The 27223-nt window shown below is 43.9% G+C and overlaps 1 protein-coding gene across 5 annotated transcripts in view; it reads left to right on the top strand.

Annotated features, from left to right (window-relative positions):
- PAK5 (p21 (RAC1) activated kinase 5) overlaps positions 1 to 27223 on the top strand; it is a 245399-nt gene that overhangs the window by 72433 nt on the left and 145743 nt on the right. Inside the window, exon 1 of one of the 5 annotated variants that reach the window (XM_068232532.1) lies at positions 2387 to 2533. The exons of the other annotated variants lie outside the window; for them this stretch is intronic. The gene's annotated coding sequence lies outside the window, so the exon portion shown is untranslated. Of the gene's footprint in view, positions 1 to 2386; positions 2534 to 27223 lie in introns of those variants that run through there. 5 annotated transcript variants of the gene reach the window in all.

The following is a 27223-nucleotide window of genomic DNA, read 5'->3' as shown; positions in this document are numbered from 1 at the left end:
CTATATACTCTGTACAGCGCTGTGGAAGATGTTGGTGCTATATAAATACTAAATAATAATATTAACCATAGTGGAAATGGGCTCTAAGGCCTTGTTTACATTATAAATCGCCAGGGCGAACGCAAGCGCTGAGCGATTTATTGAGCATTTTTTTAAAGGGCTCCTCTCTAGAAAAGCACTTTTGTAAGCGCTTTTCTAAGCGCTTTTGCAGAGCGATTTGTTTTTTCACTGCCTGACGTCAGAACATTGGCCTCAATTCACTAAGATCATGCTGGAGATAATAAGTGAGAGAGTGAGAGAGTTATCTTTTCTCTTCATTCCTTACGTTACCTCCTCTGTAGTTAATTTACCTCCTCTGTAGTTATTTTCACACGCAGTTAAAGGGATACTGTAGGGGGTCGGGGGAAAATGAGTTGAACTTACCCAGGGCTTCTAATGGCCCCCCGCAGACATCCTGTACCCACGGAGCCACTCACTGATGCTCCGGCCCCGCCTCCGGTTCACTTCTGGAATTTCAGACTTTAAAGTCTGAAAACCACTGCGCCTGCGCAGCTGCATCCTCGCTCCCGCTGATGTCACCAGGAGAGTATTGCACAAGCCCAGTATGGTCTTTGGTCTGCGCAGTATGATCCTGGTGCCATCAGCGGGAGCGAGGACACGGCAATGCAGGCGCAGTGGTTTTCTGACTTTAAAGTCAGGAATTCCAGAAGTGAACTGGAGGCAGGGCCGGAGCATCGGTGAGTGCCTGTGCGGGCACAGGATGTCTGTGGGGGGCCATTAGAAGCCCTGGGTAACTTCAACTCATTTTCCCCTGACCCCCCCCTACAGTATCCCTTTAATTAACAGCCTGTCTAACTCTGGAGTTATTTTAAGGATTGGAGAGTTAACTTAAAGACAGAAGAGTTAACTTTAGGTTTGCCTGAGGTAAAATGTTTCCTGAATACTACATGCCTTATCACCATGGTAACAACTATACACACGTTATTAAAGACAGGAGATAAGCTTAGTGAAATAAGGCCAATGTATTTATTCATAAAAGCGCTGGAGAAATCGCTATACCAAGTGCTTTTTCAAGCACTTTGCTATTTCCCTATACATTCCATTGAGCAAAAATGCTCAGAAAATAATACAGGCAGCGCTTTGGGGAGCGGATCACAATCGAAGCGCTCATTTGTGAACACTCATTGGGAATCATTGCACAAGTGCTTTTATAGGGCGATTTTAAAAATCGTCGGTGCGTAAAAAAAAACCTGAAAACGCTCTAGGTGTGCACAAGCCCTAATGCTTTCCTAATCAGATTAAAAGTAAATAAATACATGTATGGTATTTAGAAATGAATTGCAATAACTGATGCCATGGGATGCTTTCACTGAATGAATAAATGGGCTTTTGCTGAAAGCTTTCTAAGGATAAAGACTTTAAAGTGGCCCTGATCTCTTGCACAGGACAGAAGGAGAACAGCGAGAAATGCACCCTGTATGTATTTAGAGAGCTTAGCCAGTCTAATTCACCCTCATCTGGAACTAATCACACATTGTAATTTGCTCTCTCAGCTGTCTCAGCTAGTGGCCTCGACAGAGCAGCTAATTTGTAAACACAAGGGGCCTGATTCACAAAGCGGTGCAAAGTGTTTGCACGCCTGTGAAAAGCCCTTTATCACGCCTAAACTCAGTTTAGGCGTGATAAAATGAAACTCGCGCGAAATTCCGCGCGCAAAGTTTTGCGCGCGCAATCACCCGGCGCACGGTGCAGTTCGCGCGATGTGCCCATTAAACCCTATGGGCGCTGCGCTCAGAATTGCGCGATTGCGCGCGGGACTTTGCGCGCGATAAAGAGCAAAAGCGGTGCTAACTCAGCAGTGCACAGCTTATCACGCCTAAAGTATTTTAGGCGTGATAACTCAGTTATCACCGCTTTGTCAATCAGGCCCAAGAAGTTAACCCTATGCCTGCTTCCATGAAAGCAGGAAGTAGACACCCTGCAGATGTATGGCAGGATTTCTATCAGCTGTAACATAGAAATGTTTTTCTTTAAATGTTATTATGCTGTTGCTTCTCTTTTAGAGCAGAGAGGACGTTCTGAATTCAGGTCCGATTTAACGCAATCTCTTATGTAAAGGGTGTCTTAATTGCAGCACAGCTGGCAAGAGTCCAGGCCTCCCTGTGGTTGTTTAATTGGAATGCCTGCTATTTCTGTGCTGTTTCTATGTACTCGTGTATGACAGGGATGGGCCGCCTGATAACAGCAGCACTGAAGCGTTATCCCAAAGGCAGCTGACTGAGGCTGGAATGTAACAATGATCCTGTTACCACTTCCAGTAATGTAATGGACGAGGTCTCCCATCACGGCTCTGAATGACTCTGCTGGCGTGTGCACTTTCACTGGGATCCACATGAGCCTCTAGCTAATAGCTCACTGAGCCTGACCGGAGACCACCAATGAGCTCGTCCTTGCTTGCATAACCTCAGGGACCCCGGGCTGTTGTTTTGTAGGTAGTGGAGGACTATTTATAACTGGTTGATTCACCTGAATGGTAAGTGCTATTCCTGTGTAATGAGAGTGCTTTGATTGAATCAGGACATAAAGTAGTGAGAAAGTAAGGCGTTTTTTAGCTAAATTTGACTTTTGGGGGTGAATTATCTTATCTTAATATTGCTCTGTAGCAATACGGGATGCAGAGTCTGCGACTGCACCAGAAGCCTCCTGATCTGGGAGGCCCACATGGGGCATTCCTCCAATCTCTGCATTAGCTCTATTTTGGTGCTAGTGTATATGTGCTATTCCTTTTACTCTGCTTTAAAGTGGATCCGAGATAAACTTTTACTCATTGCATAATTGTGTTCCTTACATATAGTTTATAGGGCATTCCTCAAGCCAAATACTTTTTTTGTTTTGTTTTAATACGCGAATTCCCTATAAACTAAACAAGCCTCGCCCACAGCTTTTTCAGGGTGCCTTGGCACTGTAGCAATGGCTTATGGGAGCTCAGTCTGGGCAGGAGGAGGAGGAGGTTACTAGCCAGAGATTTCAGAGGCAGAGAGGAGGAGAGGGGACTGAATTTGTCACAGGCTGAGGGCTGGAGAAGCTATTAGCTTGCCTGTGTGCAATGTGACAAACAAAACATGGCTGCTGTCATTGTATCACAGGAATAAATAATCATAAACTGTTGAAGCTGTTTGCAGCTAGATTTGCTGAGTAAACTATCTAAACTTTAGATAAGATATATAGACAAGTTACTTGTTATAGTTAGTTTTTCATCTCGGATCCGCTTTAAAGCGGAACTGTAACCAAGGATTGAACTTCATCTCAATCAGTAGCTGATACCCCCTTTCCCATGAGAAATCTTTGCTTTTTCTCAAATAGATAATTGGGGAGGGAGGGGGGGGGTCTGTATGGCTGATATTGTGGTGAAACCCCTCCCACAGTGTGATGTCATGGCCATGGTCCTGACAGCTTGCTGTCTGTGAACCTTATTGCATTGTGGGGAATAATGGATTTTTCCAACTGCCAAGCAAGCAGAATCTCCCTCTGTGCATAGAACTGTCAGTAACGAACATTCAGTACACATCACTTGGCAAAACTAAAGCTTTCATCACCAGTGATAATCTTCACAATGTAAATCAGGGAGAGGAAACATTTACAATGGGCAAACACTGACTAAATCATTTACGAGAATATTGTAAAAAATAAGCAATTTAATTAATTATGTTGTTTTCACTACAGTTCCTCTTTAAGCCTTGTGCTTAAGTATGAGGATTGTCTGGGGCTGAGTTCTGTACAAACGCATTGCTAGCCGCAGGCTAGTGATGTGTTCTGTTGCTATGGAGAGAGGAAGAGGGCAGTGCAAGATGGAGTGTGTTTGGTCAAGATCATCCATTGGTTTGATCTCTCGCTGATGCATTGAGGGGGGTCGGTGGGGGCTGTAGACATGCTAGGACTCTCTGGCCCCGACTGCAGGGGAGTCGCCAGCGTACAAGCGAGCCATGCCCTCTGCTTGGGGACTCACACTAAGGGGGTCCTCGCTCTGCTGTTGGCGGCTCCCTCCTACTCCCCGCTACAGTGTTGTAATGATCCTGGTTCCCCCTCCTGCCTGGCGGCTATTATTGTCCACACAGCATATCTGGGTCCCGAGCTGCTTGCGGACTATCAAAGCTTGAAGGCTTCAGGAGTGGGAGTATCTGCATCACCTTCCAAGACACGTGATTGTGTCGGTAATACGACAGAACGTTTTACGATACAGCAAGAGCCAATTAATGAGCTGTACATGGCTATATGGCCACGGAGTTACTTTTGATTGAAACCGTGGGATGAAATATACATGACTGATCAGTTATTGCATGAAACTGTGGAAATTAATTGACCAATTGGACTACACTGGCCAGTTAAGTGGCGTACAATTGTGACATTTGGACGGTATTCCTATGCTGGAAGTTGGCTTGAAAAGGATTTCTGGCAAATGCATGTAGCTACGAAGAGGAGTCTGTATAACAAAGATTTAAAAAAAAAAAGTCTTTTAGCAGTACATCAAGTAAAACTTTTTTGCATAGGCAGTTGTTCAGTTACACTGTTGGTGGGTTATCTGGATATAATCTGAGACAGTACGAGCGGTGACACTGTGAAGGAAAAGTGCTGTATTGAGTGCAGACCAGTATTGTACTATATAATATATTTTATTTGATCTTAGATATTTTAATAAAAAGGAATTTATTCTTGCAAAATTAATTTGCACAGGCGCAGGAGTTATTTTGATATTTATCTGCAGTGACACTCAAGCAGGCAGTGAGGCAATGACCACTAACGATGCTGTCTGCTTTGTGCAGGAAGTGACATCTGTTTATTTCCTGCACACAGTAGACAGTATCGTTACTGGGCATTGCCTCGCTGCCTGCTTGAGTGTCACCGCTGATATGTGGTGTGGACATTATTAGCCGACGGGCAGGAGGGGGGCCCAGGATTTTACTAGGAGAGGGACCAGGCGGCAGATTTAAGTAAGGAGGGGGGGGGGGGGGGGGGAGGGGGACGACAACTGCTTCTATTCCTGACTTACTGAGCACCATATGTACCTGGCTACCTATACTGCACCTATAGCTCACTACCTATACTGAGGGCTGCCGCAAGTACCTGGCTACCTATACTGCAACACCTATAGCTCGCTACCTATACTGAGGGCCCCACTTGTACCTGGCTACCTATACTGCAGCTGTAGCTCACTACCTATACTGGGGCACCATATATACCGGCTACCTATACTGGGGCACCATATGTACCTGGCTACCTATACTGCACCTATAGCTCACTATCTATACTGAGGGCAGCCAAGTGTACCTGCCAACCTATACTGCACCTGTAGCTCACCATACTGAGGGTAGCCACATGTACCTGGCTACCTATACTGGGGCACCATATGTACCTAGCTACCTACACTGCACCTATAGCTCACTACCTATACTGGGGCACCATATGTACCTGGCTACCTATACTGCACCTACAACTCACTATCTATACTGAGGGCAGCCAAGTGTACCTGCCAACCTATACTGCACCTATAGCTCACTATACTGAGGGCAGCCACAAGTACCTGCCTAACTATACTGCACCTATAGCTCACAATACTGAGGGCAATCACATGTACCTGCCTACCTATATTGCACCTATAGCTCACTACCTATACTGGGGCACCATATGTACCTGGCTACCTATACTGAGTCACCATATGTACCTGGCTACCTATACTGTACCTATAGCTTACTATCTATACTGAGGGCAGCCATCCACATGTACCTGCACACCTACCTATACTGCACCTATAACTCACTACCTATACTGAGGACCCTACCTGTACCTGGCTACCTATACTGCAACACCTACAGCTTGCTTCCTATACTGAGGGCCCCACCTGTACCTGGCTACCTATACTGCAGCTATAGCTCATTACCTATACTGAGGACCCAACCTGTACCTGGCTACCTATACTGCAACACCTACAGCTTGCTTCCTATACTGAGGGCCCCACCTGTACCTGGCTACCTATACTGCACCTATAACTCACTACCTATACTGAGGACCCAACCTGTACCTGGCTACCTATACTGCACCTATAAATCACTACCTATACTGAGGACCCAACCTGTACCTGGCTACCTATACTGCAACACCTACAGCTTGCTTCCTATACTGAGGGCCCCACCTGTACCTGGCTACCTATACTGCAGCTATAGCTCATTACCTATACTAAGGGCACCACCTGTACCCTATCTCATATGTTGGGCGTCATGGTGGTGTAGTGGTTAGCGCTCTCTCCTTGCAGTGCTGGGTCCCCAGTTTTAATCCCAGCCAGATCAACATCTGCAAGGAGTTTGTATGTTCTCCCCGTGTCTGCTTGGGTTTCCTCTGGGAACTCTGGTTTCCTCCCACATCCCAAAAACATACAGATAAGTTAATTGGCTTACCCCTAAATTGGCCCTAGACTACAATAAAGCAGAGGGACACCAAGAGCCCTAATAGTGTAATTCGTCTTGGGGACAACAAAATAAATGAGAAGTTAAAATGATACTTACAAACCAGGGTTACCAATAGGCAACCACTGTATAGGCAGGTGGGGAGAACAATCCTGACCCCACTCAGGAAAAAAAAGTCGCTCTCTGTAGACAGGAAAATAGGGTAACAACCCTCCACCCAGGGTGGACTCAATGTAGTGTACAAGATACAGAGGCGCCAAAAGAATAAAAGGTAATTAAATGAACTTAAAAAACCAACTGGTTAAACAGAGGAGGCAGCGGTGGTCTTACCCCCTCCAAACAGACACAGGCAAGGACTGCGATTCAGACAGTCAACAATTTATTCGGGGGGGCGTGGCCAAGATGGCTAACTAGCAGGACGTGTTCTTCGGAGCTCCGCTGCCCAGCTTGCTGAAATTTGGCTATTTCTATTATAGAACCAGCTTAAGGAAGCTTTTAGATAATTTAGAGAGGTTGCTGACACACGGTAGAACCCTGGAGTCGTGGTGCTTGCCGCCCGGAGAGAACGAAGAAGGCGCTCTGAACTACTTGCCTACCGGGTCTCTAGACTGGGAGAGCGACAGTGGGCCCAGCAGACCACAACGATCCTCACACAGACACCAGCCTTACTCTCTGATGCCTCCCAAAGGTTCCAAAAACAAAGAGAGGGAGGAAGGGGCTGAAATGCCGGACCCTCCACCTAGCACCCCGGCACAAACCAAGTCCCAATCGAAGACAAAGCAACATAAAGAAGGCGACATCATGGCTGACCACATGGCAGAGGAGCTCCCACCGCCGAGTTCCGCAGACATATTAGAAGCCATACGTCTATGCCAAACTACTCTTACCCAGAAAATTGATAAAATAGAAATCAACTTTGGACTGCTACGAGAAGATTTCAGTAAAATAAAAACAAGGATTACAGAACTGCAGCAACGTACCTCGGATCTTGAAGATTCAGTCCAAGCGCACCGCATTGCGGTCCCTAATATCCAGCAGAGGCTTACACAGCTTGAGAACCGTGCTGTGGACGCGGAAAATAGAAATAGAAGGAGCAATCTTCGTATCTTAGGAATCCCAGAAAAGGCGGAAGGCACTGACGTCTCATCCTTCATAGAAACACTCCTTAAAGAAAAGCTCCCGGCATCTACCTTCTCCCCCTTCTTCGCAGTAGAACGGGCACATCGTCTTACCACAAAAAAGGAGATCCCAGGTAATTACCCGAGACCGATTATCCTCAAGCTCTTGAACTTCAAGGACCGAGATGAAATTCTTAAGGCTGCAAGAAAAGAAGGAGACATCTATTTTCAAAACTCCCGGTTGATGATATTCCCAGATTACACCAATGAAACTCAAAAGCAGCGACGCACCTTTCAGTCAACCAAAACAAAGCTACGAGAGCTGCAACTGCCATATTCCATGCTTTTCCCGGCAAGATTACGAGTGCAAGAAGGAGAGAAAACTCATTTTTTTGAAACCCCGGAGGAAGCTAGCAAATGGCTAGACACTTACACGAAAAAAAAGAAGAATGCCTGAGGTTTGTTAGTACGGGGCTATACCCTTTTGCATCTAGCAGTGAGTATGTGCCTTCTTCACAATCCCCGTCGGCTTGAACCCTTTATTTGTATAAGCGTATACTGTATTTTTTGCTGATAGATGTTTGCACACTATGTACTGCTTCCACTAGCCCGCCATTCACTATTTCAAACTGCAACTAGTTGCTAACGGTCTCTGGACTTCCCCACTATACATTATTTTCCCGCCATCGATTTCTTAACTCCACCCTCATTACATCCCCTTAGCCCGGGTAAATATGGCTACTCCTATGAACTATGAACGTGTCCCAGCACACTTGCTTTCAATCACCCCTGGTGTAGATACATATATATATAGCTTAATGCTTTTATCCGCAATAAGCACCTGAGTGCACCAACTATACTGAGACACAGTCAGGACTCCGGACATAGACCACAGCATGGTCACTCGGACTGCACTTCTTTATCAACAGCAACTGGAATTTGTGCTACTAGCCACTCGGGTACAAGATTGTTCACTCCTTATTGTTTTTAGAAGAAGTGTGAACTTATGGCACATCACTGTTATTACTATCAGCAAAGTATACTGCTCATTTATTTCCTCTAACAAGTAATAATCTCACAACGCTGTTAACAGTTTAAAGTATCTACAGGTTATGTTGGTTTTATTATATATACGGCTGTCTTAACGAAAGTGCTCTTAAAGTGATTTGAAGAAAAGAAGATCCTTACAATAATGGCTGTGAGCCTTGTCTACCGATTTGCTAACCAAGAGTGTTACATTCCATTCGTATATTACTGTAGGATATCAATGTGCGCTATAACATGGTTGAGGTTCTATTAAAACACAAACAGGATATACTAACCTAGACTGGTTTGTGGGACTCTGTCCCACGGCGCCTTGATTAATTCCTAATTTACCACTATTATTATATAACTAGCTCCGATACTCTAAGTATACACCCTGGCTAAGTTTTCTCTGAACCTTCCTGTCATTTCAGGCGGTTGTCTGCGCCGTGGTACAGAGCCCTCACAGAACAGATACAAAACGATTAGAGTTTGTCCCTCTCTCTTTTAATAGTTACTTTAATAGTTACTTGATATGTGCTTTACATGTACTAAACACTGCTCTCATTGATAAGGGTGCACCCCTTCCTTAGCTACCCGGAGGATTGCATACCCTCAGAGCTGTAGTTGGGGAGATGGATACTTGTTCTGCGTCTCTGACTGCACTGCAGTAGTGTGTTTGCTCTTTCTTATGCTGTCTTCCGGGTGTGCCCACTAGGGGGAGATGTTGCCTAACTACATTAAACCCATGTCATTGCCTAACGGAATCTTCTCCCTCTGAACTTAAAATTAAATTTCCCTGATCACAGCGCTCTTAGCTCTGGGTATGACCTACTCAAACAGCCTGAAACAGGCAACAAGTAACCTCACATTATCTCCCATATTGGAATGTTTACAATTTAATACACTATGTATAAGGGATTAATGATCCTAGTGATGGATGGATTCTCGCTTGTGGTGCCTATACCCCAGCCCAGGCTGGGTCCCGTCACTGGTCCGGAGACGGTGTTCTCCTCCGGTCTATACCCCGACCTGGCACGGGCCCCGTTATTGGGGCGCTGCACGCGGGCCCGTTCATCCTGGTTTCTTACTTTGTCACCTTCTCAGGTCTGTGCTTAACGGCCACATCTTTTACCCTCCCTTTGCTCTCAAATTTGTGTAAACACTTAATGAACCTCGCTAAACTACCAACAGGGAATTGATCAAATAATCTTACTATTTCTCTCCATATCTATATCTATGCACAACAATCGAATGGTGTACATGGTACCTTATGCCCTATGTGCTAACACTCGGTGAATTCCGCCGCACAGTCTTAACCCCTCAACCAATATTTTGATACACGATTAAGTAACTGCTGTTACCCCTTAGCATGATAAGTAGACAGCCACCCCCTTGTTAAAGAAGATAGCCTCCTGGTTTCTCCCTAATAATCAGGTGTTGGGCAGCGGAGCATGGTCTGTCCTGTCCTTTGTTCACCCCCTATTTTACAGGTTTTATCCTGTTAGGAAGATACCCAAGGTCTAACTAGATCAAGGTATCTGGGAGTTAAAAGTATGTTCGGGAATAAAGCTGTGGTAAAGTTGTTTTTTCTGGTAATTAGATTATTACCGCAGCAGGGTGTTATTATTTTCTTTAAATGTTTAAGAAGAAGTCCATATCTGATCACAACTTTCATGACACCTTTCATAACCTGTGTACTACCTACAAATAAACACTATATATGTGCATTACTCCCTCTATCCCCCTCTCCCGGTACCCCAACCTTCACACTTGCACTAATCTGTAAATGGAGAAATGGAGACTCTACTTAAAGTTATCTCTTGGAATGTCCGGGGCCTTCGCTCCTCTTTCAAGAGATCTTTAATGTTCCAGTACATACATAGATATAAGCCCCACATCCTCATCCTTCAAGAAACCCATCTAGATAAATCCTCAGTAAAGACATTGCTAAAGCCATGGGTGAGTAAGGCTTACCACTCCACATACTCCTCCTTCTCCAGAGGGATCTCAATTCTTATTAACAAAACGCTAAATTGCAAAATATTAAACTCCTACTCGGATTCAGATGGCAGATATATTATAGTTCATATGACAATTTACGGTACCCCTTTCTGTGTGGTCGGGATATATGCCCCCCCTCCATTACACATCTCACTTTTACAACAAATAACCACCAAGTTACAAAAGTTTCTCCCTGCTAGGCTTCTCCTTATTGGAGACTTTAATGATATCTTAGAAGCCCAAAAGGATACTACTAATCAATCCAGGCTGGCTAATTCAGAATTAATCCAATGGGCGGATGCTATGTCGCTCGCGGAGATCTGGAGGTGGAAGAACTCTGGAAAGACAGCCTTTTCCCACTTTTCCTCCACTCATAGGTCTGCTGCGAGGATAGATTTGGCATTTGGGAATGCTAATATACTTACACATGTACAATCTGCGCAATACTTACCTAGTGGTTTATCTGACCATGCCCCCCTTGAGATCTCTCTATCATTTGGCATACATAACAATAAAGCCCTCTGGAAACTACATCCTAAATGGGTACAGGACAAAGACATAGGAGGGAATATCACAAATTCCATTCAGAACTACTGGGATAACAATGAGGGTACGGCTTCGCCCCAGGTTACGTGGGATGCTTTTAAAGCCAATATCCGAGGGGAATATATTAGCCAAATTACCGCACGTAGGAAAGAATATGAATTAACCTTATCTCAGTTAGTGGATAACGAAGAGCGAGCCACCAATGAGTTTGTAACTACCCCAGATGATAATACCTTTCAAGGCATGATGCAATGCAAAAGGAATTTAAACCTACACATGACTGATCTAACCAAAACCTCTTTCACTGAGTGGCAACAAGCCGTGTTTGAGCGAGGAGACAAAAATGGGAAACTTCTGGCAACTATTGCAAAAAAACCCTCTGAACAATCAAATATTCCAGAAATTAAACTGAATTCTGGAGAGATCACAGCAACCCCCTCCAAAGTCTTATCCCAGTTTCAATCATATTATACAGAGTTATACACTTCCAAATTTACTGGAGATAAGAACCAGATTCACAGTATACTATCTCAAATAACAATACCAACACTAGACGAGGAGTTTTCCAAACAGCTTGATAAAGAAATTACTGAAGAGGAGGTTTTAGATGCAATCACGTCCTTCCCATCACAGAAATCTCCGGGGCCAGATGGGATCCCCATAGAATTTTACAAAAGACATGCCAGAAGTCTCGCTCCATACTTAACAAAGCTATACAACCATAGTTTGTCAGGTAATGGTCTACCAGAATCCTTTTCTCAAGCACATATAATTCTTATATTAAAACCCGACAAGGACCCTCTGGAATGTAGCTCCTACCGCCCTATATCCTTGTTAAACAATGATCAAAAAATCCTTACAAAAATATTATCCAGCAGGGTGAATAAACATATTACCGATATAATTGACCCAGACCAAACAGGCTTCATGCCATCAAAAACAACGGATATTAACCTACGTCGTATTCATACACATATCCAAATATCTTCAGAAAAGGACAGGCCACGGGCACTTGCTTTTCTTGACATACAGAAAGCATTCGACTCGGTCGAATGGAAATACCTCTGGCTGGCCCTTAACAAATTCGGCTTTGGCCCTAGATTTATAGCTGGGCTCAAAATAATATATAGTAACCCTAGGGCCAATATTCGTATAGGCCAATCCATCTCAAAAGATATCCTTCTGCAAAGGGGAACCAGACAGGGGTGCCCTCTCTCTCCGGCCCTTTTTGCAATTGCCATTGAACCCATAGCAGTGGCAATTCGTCAACATATTTCATTAAAGGGCTTTTGTGTGGGGGGGCTGGAGGAGAGGGTATCCCTCTACGCAGATGACATGGTGTTATATCTAGAAGACCCCGCCGGCTCTGTCAAATATGTACTGGAGATATTTGACACGTTCTCTCCAGTATCGGGATTACAGGTCAACTGGAGCAAGTCTAAATTACTCCCTTTAAACTATGGTAACCTAATAAACACTCCGCTCGATGCGGTCAATAGGGTCAAATATCTAGGAATTTGGGTGTCCAATAATACTATACAATACTATCAAGATAATCTCCTTCCTCTGTTGCAAGAAACAAAACGTAAACTTGCAGGTTGGAAAAGCCTTCCCTTATCCCTTATAGGCAGAATTAATCTAATTAAAATGAAGCTTTTGCCCAAATACACTTATCTATTTAGAAATTCTCCTATGTGGATAAGTAAAAAGTTCTTTGCACAACTAAATTCACTATTGAGTAGCTTCATTTGGAACGACAACACTCCTCGTATTAGTCTTCGGAAACTACAGCGCCCTTGGACGGAGGGAGGACTGGCCTTTCCTAACTTTTACAAGTATTTTATAGCCAGTCAGTTGGTGACGGCTCATTGGTGGCTTGCTCAGGATCGAACAAACGCTTCCATGGTTTTGGACGCGGCGCAATTGGGGTCATATGAGGCTCTTGCCCAAATTCTTTATAGAGGACTGAAAGCACCCTACCCCTTAACACATAATATGAACGTTGTTATTAGAGCCTGGAATTTAGTACACTCCTGGTACAACGCCCCTGCTCACAGGTTGTCTCCACATATCCCACTGTGGAACAATCCCACTCTTGATCAATTTTACACCATTCCCGACCCAATAATCTGGATAAAGAAGGGCATCTCCCGGTTATCGCACATCATATCCAACGGCACCTTAACTAACTTCGACAATCTCAAGGATAGTTTTTCTCTCCCTAACAACTATTTTTTTCGATATATACAATTGAGACATGCTTTGCATGCACAATTTACTAGGGGTTCAGTGAGTGTACAAACGTCGGAAATAGAGGATATTCTCAGAAAGGAGAATCTTACAAAAACTCTCTCTACGCTTTATCAACATATAATACTTCTTACTGAACCCCACTCCACTGTTTATAAACAACCATGGTCATCGTTAATCCCTACCATTGATGACGAGGACTGGGAGAATGCCCTCATTAAACCATTCGAATATTTAATTGCCTCCAGAGACAAGTTAATCCAATTTAAAATACTACACAGAGCTTACATGACCCCTAACAGACTTACTAGATTCAATCCTTCAAACCCTGCCTCTTGCTGGAGGTGCGGTGAAGAATCTGCAAACTTTGATCATGTCTTCTGGGCATGCCCTAAAATAGCTCCAAATTGGGAAGAAATCTGTAAGTACATCTCTAGAATAACCAACATTCGAGTTTCTCCTGAACCATTACACTGCCTGCTGGGTGAAGTGACGACCCTAGCTCCTACTAGAGCTCATAGAACTCTACTGGGATTATTACTATTCTACTACAGAAAAAGCATTTTACTACAGTGGAAGCAACCAGATCCTCCATCTCTCTCTTATTGGAAAAGTCTTATAAATTCATCTCTGCACCTGTATAAGGCAGCGTACATTGCCAGAGGTTGCCCAACCAAATTCCAGAAAGTATGGGGAGTATGGATAAAGAACCGAGAAACGGTTTCGTCAGACTGAAATATCACCCTAACTTAAATCTTTATATTAGACGAATATTGGGGTTTTATCAGTTAATTAGTGTCTGAGACTGTATGAGGACTCACTGTTTCTCTCTCACGGGATGGGAGTGGGGAGGAAGGGGTGTCTATAATAATAAAGGTACGCACATACTAAAAATTAATGTGTTCATTGGTGATATGACACATTAGTACACTGTATGTACTCAGATAACAAAATCTGTATTTAAATTGCCATTATTTGTACAGTTGCTGTCTGATGTGCAAGCTTCCCTTATTGACTTCTTCTTGTTGGTTGTATGTTATAATCCCCAATTGTATGTTTCTGGGGACTGTTGAATTTATTTGTTTGTTCTCTTTTTCTTAAAACAAATAAAAAGAAACTTTAAAAAAAAAAAAAACAATTTATTCGGAACTCCAAAAAACAATGCAACGCGTTTTACGGGCCATACATCCCGCTTCCTCAGGCAAAATACAGTAGGAGTCACAGCATCTGTATTATATCAGCGAGCTCGGCGCCTCTGTCTGACATAAATATCAGAGTATAAAGTGCTGCAGTCAGCCAGAACACATTAGAATAGCTTTTTGAACTTGTAGGATGATAAAAAACAGGATGCAATTTTTGTTACGGAGTCTCTTTAAGTATGCAAAATTGACGGCTGTATCGATCGAAACCCAATCGAACATGTCGGAAATAATCAAATTGATCCCAATCGATGCCGCTGATCGAGCGGGAAATCGCAACCTGTGTACCCAGCATAACGCTGATTGGCGTCAAGTCCGGGGGAGGAGATTAGCGGGGATTGCACGCCGATGCACGCACATCCCACTTTAGTTACGGAGCTCCGCTCTGTAAACAAACTGCTAGACCGCCATCGCGGCTGGAAAGCCGTTAGAAGAAAAAATGTGTATTTCATTATACAGTGCTTCAATCTACCGCAGCGCTGTACTGGGGACAGCCCTGTCACTTGGCTGTCCCCTGGAGTAGGAAAGGAAAGGAACGCTCTCGTAGGCTGATACTTATGAGAGACGATCATGCTGATTGGACCTCGAGGCGAGAAAGAAAAAGAAAAAAGAAAATACCCGTTTTTATTAATAAAAAAAAATAAAATAAAATTAATTAAAAAATCAAAACAAAATGTCACATCAGTGATCAGAGCCCACCAACAGAAATCTCTGTTGGTGGGCAGAAAAGCTTTCTGTTGGTGGGCAGAAAAGGAGGGAAGATTCATTTGTGTGCAGAGTTGTATGGCCCTGCAGCGAGCTGTTAAAGCTGCAGTGGCCTGAATTGTAAAAAATGGCCTTGTCACTAGGGGGTGTAAGCCTGTGGTGATTAAAATAAATGATCTTTCACTGTAACAATAATGATTTTTCCCGTTTTCTGGGTAAAAAATGAAGATTTTTCGAGTTTCCATGAAATTTCGACATATTGCAAAAATGCAATGTATTTTCACAAAAAATTGGAAATTCTATTTTATTTGCGAAAATGACTTTGGCGAAGATATGTGAGCAACACTTTCCATTAGCCTATGTAATAGATCAAAACCCGATCAAACATGTCGTAAATAATCAAATTGATCCCAATCGATCCCGTGGATACAGCGGGAAATCGCAACGTGTGTACCCAGCATAACGCTGATTGGCGTCAAGTCCTGGGGGAGGAGATTAGCGGAGATTGCGCGCCGATGCACGCACATCCCACTTTAGTTACGGAGCTCCGCTCTGTAAACAAACTGCTAAACCGCCATTGCGGCTGGCAAGCCGTTAGAAGAAAAAATGTTTATTTCATTGTACAGTGCTGCAATCTACCGCAGCACTGTACTGGGGACAGCCCTGTCACTTGGCTGTCCCCTGGAGTAGGAAAGGAAAGGAACGCTCTTATAGGCTTATGCTTATGAGAGACGATCATGCTGATTGGTCCTCGGGGGGAGAAAGAAAAAGAAAAAAGAAAATACCCGTTTTTATTAATAAAAAAAATTTAAATAAATAAAATTAATTAAAAAACAAAACAAAATGTCACATCAGTGATCAGAGCCCACCAACAGAAAGCTCTGTTGGTGGGCAGAAAAGCTTTCTGTTGGTGGGCAGAAAAGGAGGGAAGATTCATTTGTGTGCAGAGTTGTATGGCTCTGCAGCGAGCTGTTTAAAGCTGCAGTGGCCTGAATTGTAAAAAATGGCCTTGTCACTAGGGGGTGTAAGCCTGTGGTGGTTAAAATAAATGATCTTTCACTGTAACAATAATGATTTTTCCCGTTTTCTGGGTAAAAAATGAAGATTTTTCGAGTTTTCATGAAATTTCGACATATTGCAAAAATGCAATGTATTTTCACAAAAAATTGGAAATTCTATTTTATTTGCGAAAATGACTTTGGCGAAGATATGCGAGCAACACTTTCCATTAGTCTATGTTATAGGTTGTTTGTGGTTTATGATAATAATTTAATGTGGTCCTCATTTCAGAACAAAACTCTTTTTTTTTTGTAACACTATTTTTTATTAGCTTCAAATAGACAATAACAAAGCATAATGATACAAATACAATAATGATGTTAAAGGTCAAAAGACCATAAAAAGGTCATTACAGAGAGTTACTAGAAACCTTAAAGACAACAATCTGGATTTAGAAGTATGGAATAGAAATGCCCAGTCACAAGCTAGGTAGTCCAGCGTGTTGATGGAGCTTATCAGACCTGTGGAGAAGAGAAATAACAAGACAAAAGCAAACACCAACCTGAGTAAAATAAAAATTAAGGGTAAAGGTTCAGTCTAATGCTGGGCATACACGGATGGATTGTTCTTATCAATCGAGCCGCTGATGGCTCGACTGATAATTTCCGACAGGTCCGATACCCCGCCGGATCGATTCTGTGCTCGGGCCCCGCGTGCGGACAATGGGAAGAAAACGAGCGGAAGATAAGGAGCATCCGCGGGAATGAGCGGGAATCGATCTGGGCGCTCGCGGGGACGAGCGGGGAGGCGGCGGGAGTCGATCCGGCGGCTAATCGAGCCACGGGATCGACTCGTGTATTCCCAGCATTAGAGTGGATCGCTAATCGACTAGAGATGGTCGAGCAATGATCCTAGTGGAAAAGAGGGGAAATAAATAAAATAAATAATTAATAATAAATAAATAATAATAAATAAATGTTTTTTCCTATTTAAAAATACGGGATACATCACAGCCAATTGGGGTAACGGAGATGCCCCGTAGATATTAAATTAGAGGAAAGGAATGATTAGGATTACCGTAATCATTTACAAAATGACGGTCCCATGGGCCCCATATTTTGTCAAATCTAGCTTCGGAATCTCGTAAAGTTGCTGTGAGTTGTTCCATTAATTTAGTTCACGTAGAATGTGAGAAGGAGGCACACCTTCCAAAGGTAATTCGGATGTGCCAAGGCCGTCCGGAGACCAACCGGATGAAGCTTGTAGTGAAAGATAGGCCGACACCATCCAAGTAAACTTATAGCTCTTTTATTGAAGTATCATCGAGACAACTTGTCACAGAGATGCGACGTTTCGAAAAGGATTTCTTTCTCAAGCAAGTGACAGGTTCAATTACATACACAAGGCAAACAATTTATATACCCCACCTATTTACAAACCACACCTACATTGTAACTCACTAACCAATCATTGGTCCTCTCTCTCCAGCGGACCTGATGGAAAACCGCTCACCTGTCCTGGCCTCCACGCCCCATGTAGTCAGGGACACGCTGAGATAGCGGCGCCACCATCCGCGGCCAAGGGCACGCCCACCGAAGGCGGACGCGTCCACCGCATTGGAGTGCGCCTGACGTCAGCGCCTAGTAACTCACCCGGAAATGGTAGGCCACACAACAGGGCAACGCACAAAGCGCAGAGGTCGCATGCTACGCAGATGTTGATGCGTGCATTGCGTACCTCTGCACATATACGTCACCCCGCAGGGCATCTGCGCAGACGCATCTCCCTGGCGACGCCCATCCCAGCGCGAGCCATCCCCATGGTAACGGGGAAGCCAGTAAACCAGCAGGGTCTGTAAAAGAAGAAATAGGCCATTATATAGGGGAAAGTCAAGAAAAACCTAGCAGGGGGAAACAGAGATGGTATGTCAACAATGAGTATATAAAGAGAGATCCAAACGGGTAATGGCACAGTGTCAGACGCGGCCACCCATCACAGGAGCGGCAGCAGATCATATTCTTTGTTGAGACCTCTCGGATGAAGACAATCAAGTGTCCTAATCCAAAAGGCCTCCCTATACAAAAGTCTTTTTAATCTGCTTCCCCCTCTTTTATTAGGAGGGATTGTTCATCGATCTGATATCGCAACTGATTGACGCTGTGGCCACATTCAACAAAATGCGCCGGAACCGATTGGTCAATCAATTTATTACGAATAGCAGATTTGTGGGCTGATATTCTGATTTTAACTTTAGAGGTCGTCTGTCCCACATAAATAAGCCCACAGGGGCACTTAAGTAGGTAGACCACATATTGTGTATCACAATTAAAACATCCCCTGATGTAAAATCTTTTACCAGAATGAGGGTGTCACAGGAGCCCTAGTGGCTGACCACACTTAGCCTTCTAAACGGTGCCAGCGCACGGATCGTGCGAACTCTGGTCGCAGTCAATGCGCAGGAACCGTTAAGAATTAGCCGCAGACAACTCAGAAGGGAGCCTGTGAGACACGGGTAATTACAACGTACACACGACTCCACGGTATCTGCCACCACCACTGGTATGGGCCAGTGGACCCGATTTACTGACTGACTAGTCCTGCGAATAAAATGGTTAAACACACGGTATTCTGTCTAGCCAACAACAAACAAACAGTAGTAGCGTCTCTCCAGAGACCCGGGATCAGTTCTGTGTGTGCTGATAAGCAGGGTAGTGGAACAGTGAATGACTTGGAGGAAGTCTTTTATTCACAGCAATATAAATAATTAATATATACAGACAATTATTACAATCAACAATTATTAAAACAGTAATAGCCAGTATGAAATAAAAAGAAGGGAGAAAAATACTTAGTTCCTGGAAAGATGTCCTTTAGTGGGAAAACTTGTAAAGTTCTTGGTTTCAATCAAAGTTCAGAGTTCAGACCAGGTGGATGCCAGCATATCCTCAAGCTGGCACCGATGAGTTCAAGATGTTTTCAGGGTGGAGGACTCAAGCCCGCCTGCTGGCTCTGTGCTTTTGATGAAGCTGGTTTGGGGGTGTGGCAATGCCGGCCCCCTCTGAGCTACCAACAAATGACAGTTCATTCCCTCTGAGAGATTTTAGAGCTAAACTTATGAATTGCTGTAACTCCTGAACCATACACGTTACATTTAGGGGGTAACAGCTTCATACTTGGAGGAAAATACAGATTAATATGATATCCGACATGGCTAGTGCAGCAGATCAGGGTCCTGGGTAGATTCATACCTGGGTTGTAGGGGCCCCGGGCCCCTCTCAACTGGTATCAAGAGATCCAGCATGACCCTATGGATCCAATGATACCGCTCTCATAACCACCCTATTTATTGTATTCTGTAAATGGGCAAAAGATTATATAGTACATTCATTTCTTCCTGCTAAGGCTGGAGTCAGCCTGACTGGAGTCCAGCTGTGTCTGCTTCTTGGGATCTCCCTCTATGAAAGGAACCTTATGGTTCCTGTAATTAGCATCTGGATGTGAAATCAGCTGGGACAAGCTTTCTGAACTCAAGGGTTTGCCCCTGCTCGTTAGCATATCAAAAGAGCCATCCTGCAGTTAAGGTGATGCTATTTCTCTGCTGAGAAAGGACTGCAGACCTCCTACACAATAAATCCAGATTCTATCGATTTGAAGCGCAATCGATGCAGAGAATCGAGTGCAATCACTTTTTCTTCACGGGCGGTTACAGGACGCGCCTGCGGCCCCGCAACCGTCCGTGACAGAGGGTGAGCAAAGTATGGAGACCTGATGACTGAGTGGCAGTGCACGCAGTTGAGACAAGGGAATGTACCACTGCGAGTGGAGGGTTCAGGAGGTCTAACAAGTGTCCTCATTTCAGCGTGAACCAACCTATCACGTAAGGTGGGTGCACGTTTGTATGAAAGCAGAGGGGGCTGTTGAAATTCGCTGACTGAGGGGAAGGAGTGCGACAAAGAAGGCTAATGCTTTTTTAAAATTCTACCAATGGAATTACTCCAAATGTTAAACTGTGAGACAAAAAGCAAACGGTTGCCCGCACTCCTTCTCATCCGTCGACCAGCCAGAGATTCACTCGCCTCACTGCGCGCAGACTGCACCAAGTCAGAAGGATACTCACGGGCCAAAAATTTATTGGACATCTCATTGAATCTAGATTCGCGTATCCTATCATTACACACTATGCGACCAATTCGCATAAACTGGCTTTTTGGAATGGCTAGTTTGGTATTAATAGGGTGGAAACTGTCATAAGACAGAATGGCATTACGGTCTGTCGGCTTGATGTAAAGGTCAGTGCGTAAGTTACCTGATTCCAAATAAACCATTGTGTCTAAAAAGCTAACACGTTGGCAGTCACTATGGACAGTAAGGCGAATGGCCTCGCACTGTTGATGTAGATGAGTCACAAACTCGTCAAGGGTCGAACGTGGCCCCGCCCACACGCAAAATATATCATCTATATATCTGAGCCAAATTTTGGCATATTTTTGAAAAATGCGATTCGTATATACAAAACTTTCTTCGTAAACGTTCATATATATATTTGCGTAGGACGGAGCCACGTTCGACCCCATCGCTGTGCCACGAATCTGTAAATAAAATTGATCGTTAAAGACAAAGTAATTACAATTGAGCACTATACGTAACAGTTCAATCACAAAGTCAATCTGAGGATCAGAGAAGTCAGAAGCCACAAATAGTGTATGTCGCACCGCCTCTACACCCCCATCATGTGGGATGGAGGTGTAGAGGCTCTCGACATCCATAGTGACTAATAGACAATCCTCAGGGAGCTCCCCAAGTTTGTCTATAGACTCAAGGAACATTGATGTGTCCCTTAAGTATGATTGTTGAGCCAAGACATAAGGCCTTAGCAAGTAATCTAAATATTTTGCTAGAGGTGATAGTATCGAATCTATGCCCGACACAATAGGTCGGCCGGGGGGGGGTGATTGAGTGACTTATGGATTTTTGGACATAGATACAAAACCGGTGTCCAGCCATACCCACCATGGAGCCTGTGGATATCGCACAGTTCACCTTCTCATTTACACCTGATGAGACGGCACGGGCTGTCTCTTCTGTCAATACGGAGGTGGCCTTTCTTGGTGCAACTGATGTACGTACCCTACTTAAACAGATCGAACGCACAGAGAAGACACATATCTCTTTGGAACTCCATGCTGCAACTCTGGGAGAATACCTTAGAGTGGGGAGAATTCCGAGAGGCATACGAGCACATGTGAGTCCTATCATGTTCCTTACAGATCCTGAGTTTTGCCACACATGGTCTCTTATATGGAACAAGGCTGCATTTGATTCAATGGTTCTCACCATAGTGACTGCCAACGTGTTAGCTTTTTAGACACGATGGTTTATTTGGAATCAGGTAACTTACGCACTGACCTTTACATCAAGCCAACAGACCGTAATGCCATTCTGTCTTATGACAGTTTCCACCCTATTAATACCAAACGAGCCATTCCAAAAAGCCAGTTTATGCGAATAGGTCGCATAGTGTGTGATGAAAGGATACGCGAATCTAGATTCAATGAGATGTCCAATCAATTTTTGGCCCGTGAGTATCCTTCTGACTTGGTGCAGTCTGCGCGCAGTGAGGCGAGTGAATCTCTGGCTGGTCGACGGATGAGAAGGAGTGCGGGCAACCGTTTGCCTTTTGTCTCACAGTTTAACATTTTGAGTAATTCCATTGGTAGAATTTTAAAAAAGCATTGGCCTTCTTTGTCGCACTCCTTCCCCTCAGTCAGCGAATTTCAACAGCCCCCTCTGCTTTCATACAAACGTGCACCTACCTTACGTGATAGGTTGGTTCACGCTGAAATGAGGACACTTGTTAGACCTCCTGAACCCTCCACTCGCAGGGGTACATTCCCTTGTCTCAACTGCGTGCACTGCCACTCAGTCATCAGGTCTCCATACTTTGTTCACCCTCATTCTGGTAAAAGATTTTACATCAGGGGATGTTTTAATTGTGATGCACAATATGTGGTCTACCTACTTAAGTGTCCCTGTGGGCTTATTTATGTGGGACAGACGACCTCTAAAGTTAAAATCAGAATATCAGCCCACAAATCTGCTATTCGTAATAAATTGATTGACCAATCGGTTTCGGCGCATTTTGTTGAATGTGGCCACAGCGTCAATCAGTTGAGATATCAGATCATTGAAGCAATCCCTCCTAATGAAAGAGGGGGAAGCAGATTAAAAAGACTTTTGTATAGGGAGGCCTTTTGGATTAGGACACTTGATTGTCTTCATCCGAGAGGTCTCAACAAAGAATATGATCTGCTGCCGCTCCTGTGATGGGTGGCCGCATCTGACACTGTGCCATTACCCGTTTGGATCTCTCTTTATATACTCATTGTTGACATACCATCTCTGTTTCCCCCTGCTAGGTTTTTCTTGACTTTCCCCTATATAACGGCCTATTTCTTCTTTTACAGACCCTGCTGGTGTACTGGCTTCCCCGTTACCATGGGGATGGCTCGCGCTGGGATGGGCGTCGCCAGGGAGATGCGTCTGCGCAGATGCCCTGCGGGGTGACGTATATGTGCAGAGGTACGCAATGCACGCATCAACATCTGCGTAGCATGCGACCTCTGCGCTTTGTGCGTTGCCCTGTTGTGTGGCCTACCATTTCCGGGTGGGTTACTAGGCGCTGACGTCAGGCGCACTCCAATGCGGTGGACGCGTCCGCCTTAGGTGGGCGTGCCCTTGGCCGCGGATGGTGGCGCCGCTATCTCAGCGTGTCCCTGACTACATGGGGCGTGGAGGCCAGGACAGGTTAGCGGTGCTATACACACAGGCCCCCATATACCACTACAAGTTTTCCATCAGGTCCGCTGGAGAGAGAGGACCAATGATTGGTTAGTGAGTTACAATGTAGGTGTGGTTTGTAAATAGGTGGGGTATATAAATTGTTTGCCTTGTGTATGTAATTGAACCTGTCACTTGCTTGAGAAAGAAATCCTTTTCGAAACGTCGCATCTCTGTGACAAGTTGTCTCGATGATACTTCAATAAAAGAGCTATAAGTTTACTTGGATGGTGCCGGCCTATCTTTCACTATTAATTTAGTTCACTTAATTTTTAGTATAACTTCTGAGAGTGCAGGGGGTGCCAGTTTTTTTTAATTAAATGCTATAGCTAATCTATCTGGAGTAAGGATATGTATGATTAAAATTCTCTCAAATTTGTTAATTTGGGGGGACGGATTTGCCCAATAACATAAATATGGGGTCCAGGGGAATAGATATTGCCAAAACCTGGGTCATAAGTTTCTGAATCTTAGACCAAATAGGGGTTATGGTTGGGAAGAACCAAAACAAAACTCTGCATTTTTGATGAGATTGGAGTTGTGCTTTAAAGTGAACCAGAGACGACACACCCTCATGTATTTTTCCATATATATCAGTGGGAACATTAGAGAAAACACCCACCCTGCTCTCCGTTTTATCCTTCACTGCTCAGCCTGCTTGTTATCAGCCCGGATAAAATCCCCGACTGAGCATTAAGTCTGGCTTTGCTCAGGAATCATTATAGCTGAGTCATTATAGCAGATCCAGAAGGGGGCAGGCTTGGGGTGGAAAAGACATCAGAAAAGACAGACTCAGCTATAATGATTCCTGAGCAAAGCCAGACTGAATGCTCAGACGATATGTGACATGATGAGATAATCATGTGTATGTACAATGCAAAACAAAATAACCAGACTGTTTTTTTTTTGTTTTATTTTGCTGTCTGCTGTAAGAGATAAATTCTAGGCATGGAAGTGACAGTTTCTATCTTGTCAGTACCTTGTCGGGAATATAGTAAACATCACTGATAAGCAAAGTATGGCCATAAAAGATTTCCTGGCAGGATACAACTTCTGAGGGTAGATAGAAATAAAATACATGAGCTATGGGACACTTAATAGGCTGCCACTTTTTAGAGACAGTAATTTAACCTACTTTGTAAATGTTTAAATACCCTGGGATACTTTAAAAAGACATGTTTAGGAGTAGGCTTGTTATCTCATCAGTTTATTTTCACCTCGTTTTCTCTTTAATTATGCCTGGTAATGAATTAGTTCAATCATCTTGTTTGGTGAAAGTGGTTCAGGCTGTGGCAGCCATGCAAGCCTGTACAGAGTAAAACGTTAATGCTATTCAGCCAACGATGAGCAGCACTTAAAGGTTTATAATGTTAACAGAGAATGTTTAAAGGCCTTGTGTGTACGCTTGCTAAAGCTTGATGTATCAAATATACATGAAGGCTATACAGCAATAAATATTTCATTTTCGTGAGACCAGTATAACTTAAAAATAAAGTCATTGAAAGTTTTGCAGGATTGGCTATGCATTTTTTTCATGGTTGGTAACCTTTTATGTACGTAGCACAGATGTGCTGAATAAATGGTCAATAAATGATTCATTTTCCCATATTCCATTGGGAGCTGCACGCAGTTTGCTACTATTCCAAAGTGGATAGCTAGGCTAAAACTAAAATTTCCAGATAAAAAGTTAGGCTCTCATCTTTGCAACCCTGACAGGTCCTCTTCCTCTGACACCTCCTCCTTGCTGCCAGTTCTGAACACTTTGACCCTGTAGATATGCTGCTGTCGTCAATATTTATAGGCACTGCTTTATTCCAGAGCTAGATCATCCACACGCAACCTTGGTGGATTTCTAGGGCCTGGTGGTGTCCATGGACTTGGATAGCACGTTCCCTGCTAACCCTCTCCTGCTCCTCTTACTGCCAAAAAGACCAGCAGGCAATCAGTGGCAATCAGTGGTAGCCGATGCTGGTCCCATCTTTGCTTTTTTCACTCTAATGGAGGGGCATTCAGAAACAGTGGCATAGTAGTCTAGTGGATGGTACTCTTCCCATGTAGTGTTCTTGTGTTTGCTTATTTTTTACATCCCAAATAACCTACTGGTAAGTTCATTGGCTTCTATAAGTTTTTTAATATTTATTTTCAGTTCAAGAATTAGAATCAATATTTCTGATTGGGCGCAGCATTTTTAAAATCTGATCAATGTATCTCACACATGTTAAAAATTGACTATATGTCCTGCACCATCAGAAGAATTGACCACTCCCGATTGACTTATATAGATTAAAATGGGAAACTCAATCACATTTATTTGCTTGAATACAATATTTTTTTTTGAATTTTCTGTACAACATAATCATTTTATTAAATTGACGTAAAACCAAATCTATTTATTGTATCTACCTTTAGGCAATGATGCGGTAACTAGACTGTGACCTTGATAGGGAATGGGATTAGATTGTGAGCCCCTCTCAGCTAGTGACCTGTACTGTATTGTGACCTATGGAAGCTGACATATTTATTTCCTTTTAAACAGTACCAGTTGCCTGGCAGCCCTGCAGCCCTGTTGATCTTTCTGGTCAGTAGTGTCTAAATCACACACCTGAAGACCTCTAATCTGCGTGCTTGTTCAGGGTCTATGGCTTAAAGTATTGGAGGCAGAGGCTCAGCAGGATTGCCAGGCAATGTGGATTATTTGAAAAGGAAAAAAACATGTCAATCTCTATATCCCTCTCACCTCGGGCTCTCAAAAAGTGGACCTGAGATGAAAAACTAACTATAACAAGTAACTTGTCTATATATCTTCTCTAAAGTTTAGATAGTTTACACAGCAAATCTAGCTGCAAACAGCTTCAACAGTATATGATTATGTATTCATGTGATACAAGGAGAGCAACCATATTCTGCTTTTCACCATTGCACACAGTTAAGCTGTTCTGCATCTCCAACCCCTCAGCCCGTGAAACTCCACTCCCTTCTCCTCCTCTCCTCGCCTCTGAAATCTCTGGATGGAAACGCCTCCTCCTTCGGGAAAAACCTCCTCCTCCCCAGACTGAGCTCCCATGAGTACTTGCTACATGGTACTCAGAATGCCTAGGCACTGGAGGAGCTGAGGGCGAGGCTTGTTTAGTTTATAAGGAATTAGAGCATAAAAATTATTTGGCTTATGGAATGCCCTATGCAAAAACTAGTGCACATGACAGGCCGGGGCCCCGAGCACTGCCACTGCTCGGGACCCCAAAACCAGCATGTAACACAATAAGGAGGCCCAGACAAGCCCTGGAGCTGCCACCACCAGGAACCTGCCCCCAACTTACCAAACACCAAAGAAAACACTCTGCCACTTATGTAGTCTGCCGACTGCTTGTCAGCCAATAGGAAGTGCAAATACATTACACCTAGTCTGCAATACTTAATTAAACAGAGGCTGTGTAATACAGTCAATCATTGTAGAGGGCTTCAGTAACATATAGACAAAGGCTATATGACCAGCAGGGGGCACTAACGTGCAGGAATCTCCCTCTCATCTGCCCCCCTCCTAACTAACCTGTATAAGGAGCTCCAACGATTGGCTGTATTGCACAGCCTCTTCTTAATTAAGCATTGCAGACTAGATGTAATGTATTTGCACTTCCTATTGGCTGACAAGCTGTCTACAGACTACATAAGTGGCAGAGTGCTGTCTGTCAGTGAGCATTTTCTTTGGTTTTGTTATGGAATGCCCTATAAACTATATGTAAGGGGCACAATTATGCAATGAGTAAAAGTTTATCTCGGATACACTTTAAGTAGAAGAAATAGACGGTCCTGTGCAGTTTTTGATAACTTTAGAGGAGAAAGGAAGGTACATTTTCTTTAACCACTTCGCATTTGTAAGGCTTGGTGGTGTATTCTCCACAGTCAGCATGCAACGCATGAGCTGGCGTGGAGGAGGTACACACACTAGCACCAGGAAACAGGCTATCCCTAGTATAGTGGAGGGGAGGACTGACTCCAATAGGAGATTGTGGCGCACAGAGCTGGTGCAGATCTGACAGCCACAAACAATGCTTTCGATATAACGTCTCAGCGCAAAGTAGCGCTG

The sequence above is a fragment of the Hyperolius riggenbachi genome, chromosome 4 (assembly GCF_040937935.1).
Source record: "Hyperolius riggenbachi isolate aHypRig1 chromosome 4, aHypRig1.pri, whole genome shotgun sequence".
Classification (NCBI taxonomy): Eukaryota; Metazoa; Chordata; class Amphibia; order Anura; family Hyperoliidae; genus Hyperolius; species Hyperolius riggenbachi.
Note: the sequence above shows the minus strand (reverse complement) of the source record. Positions and strands in the feature narration are given on the sequence as shown.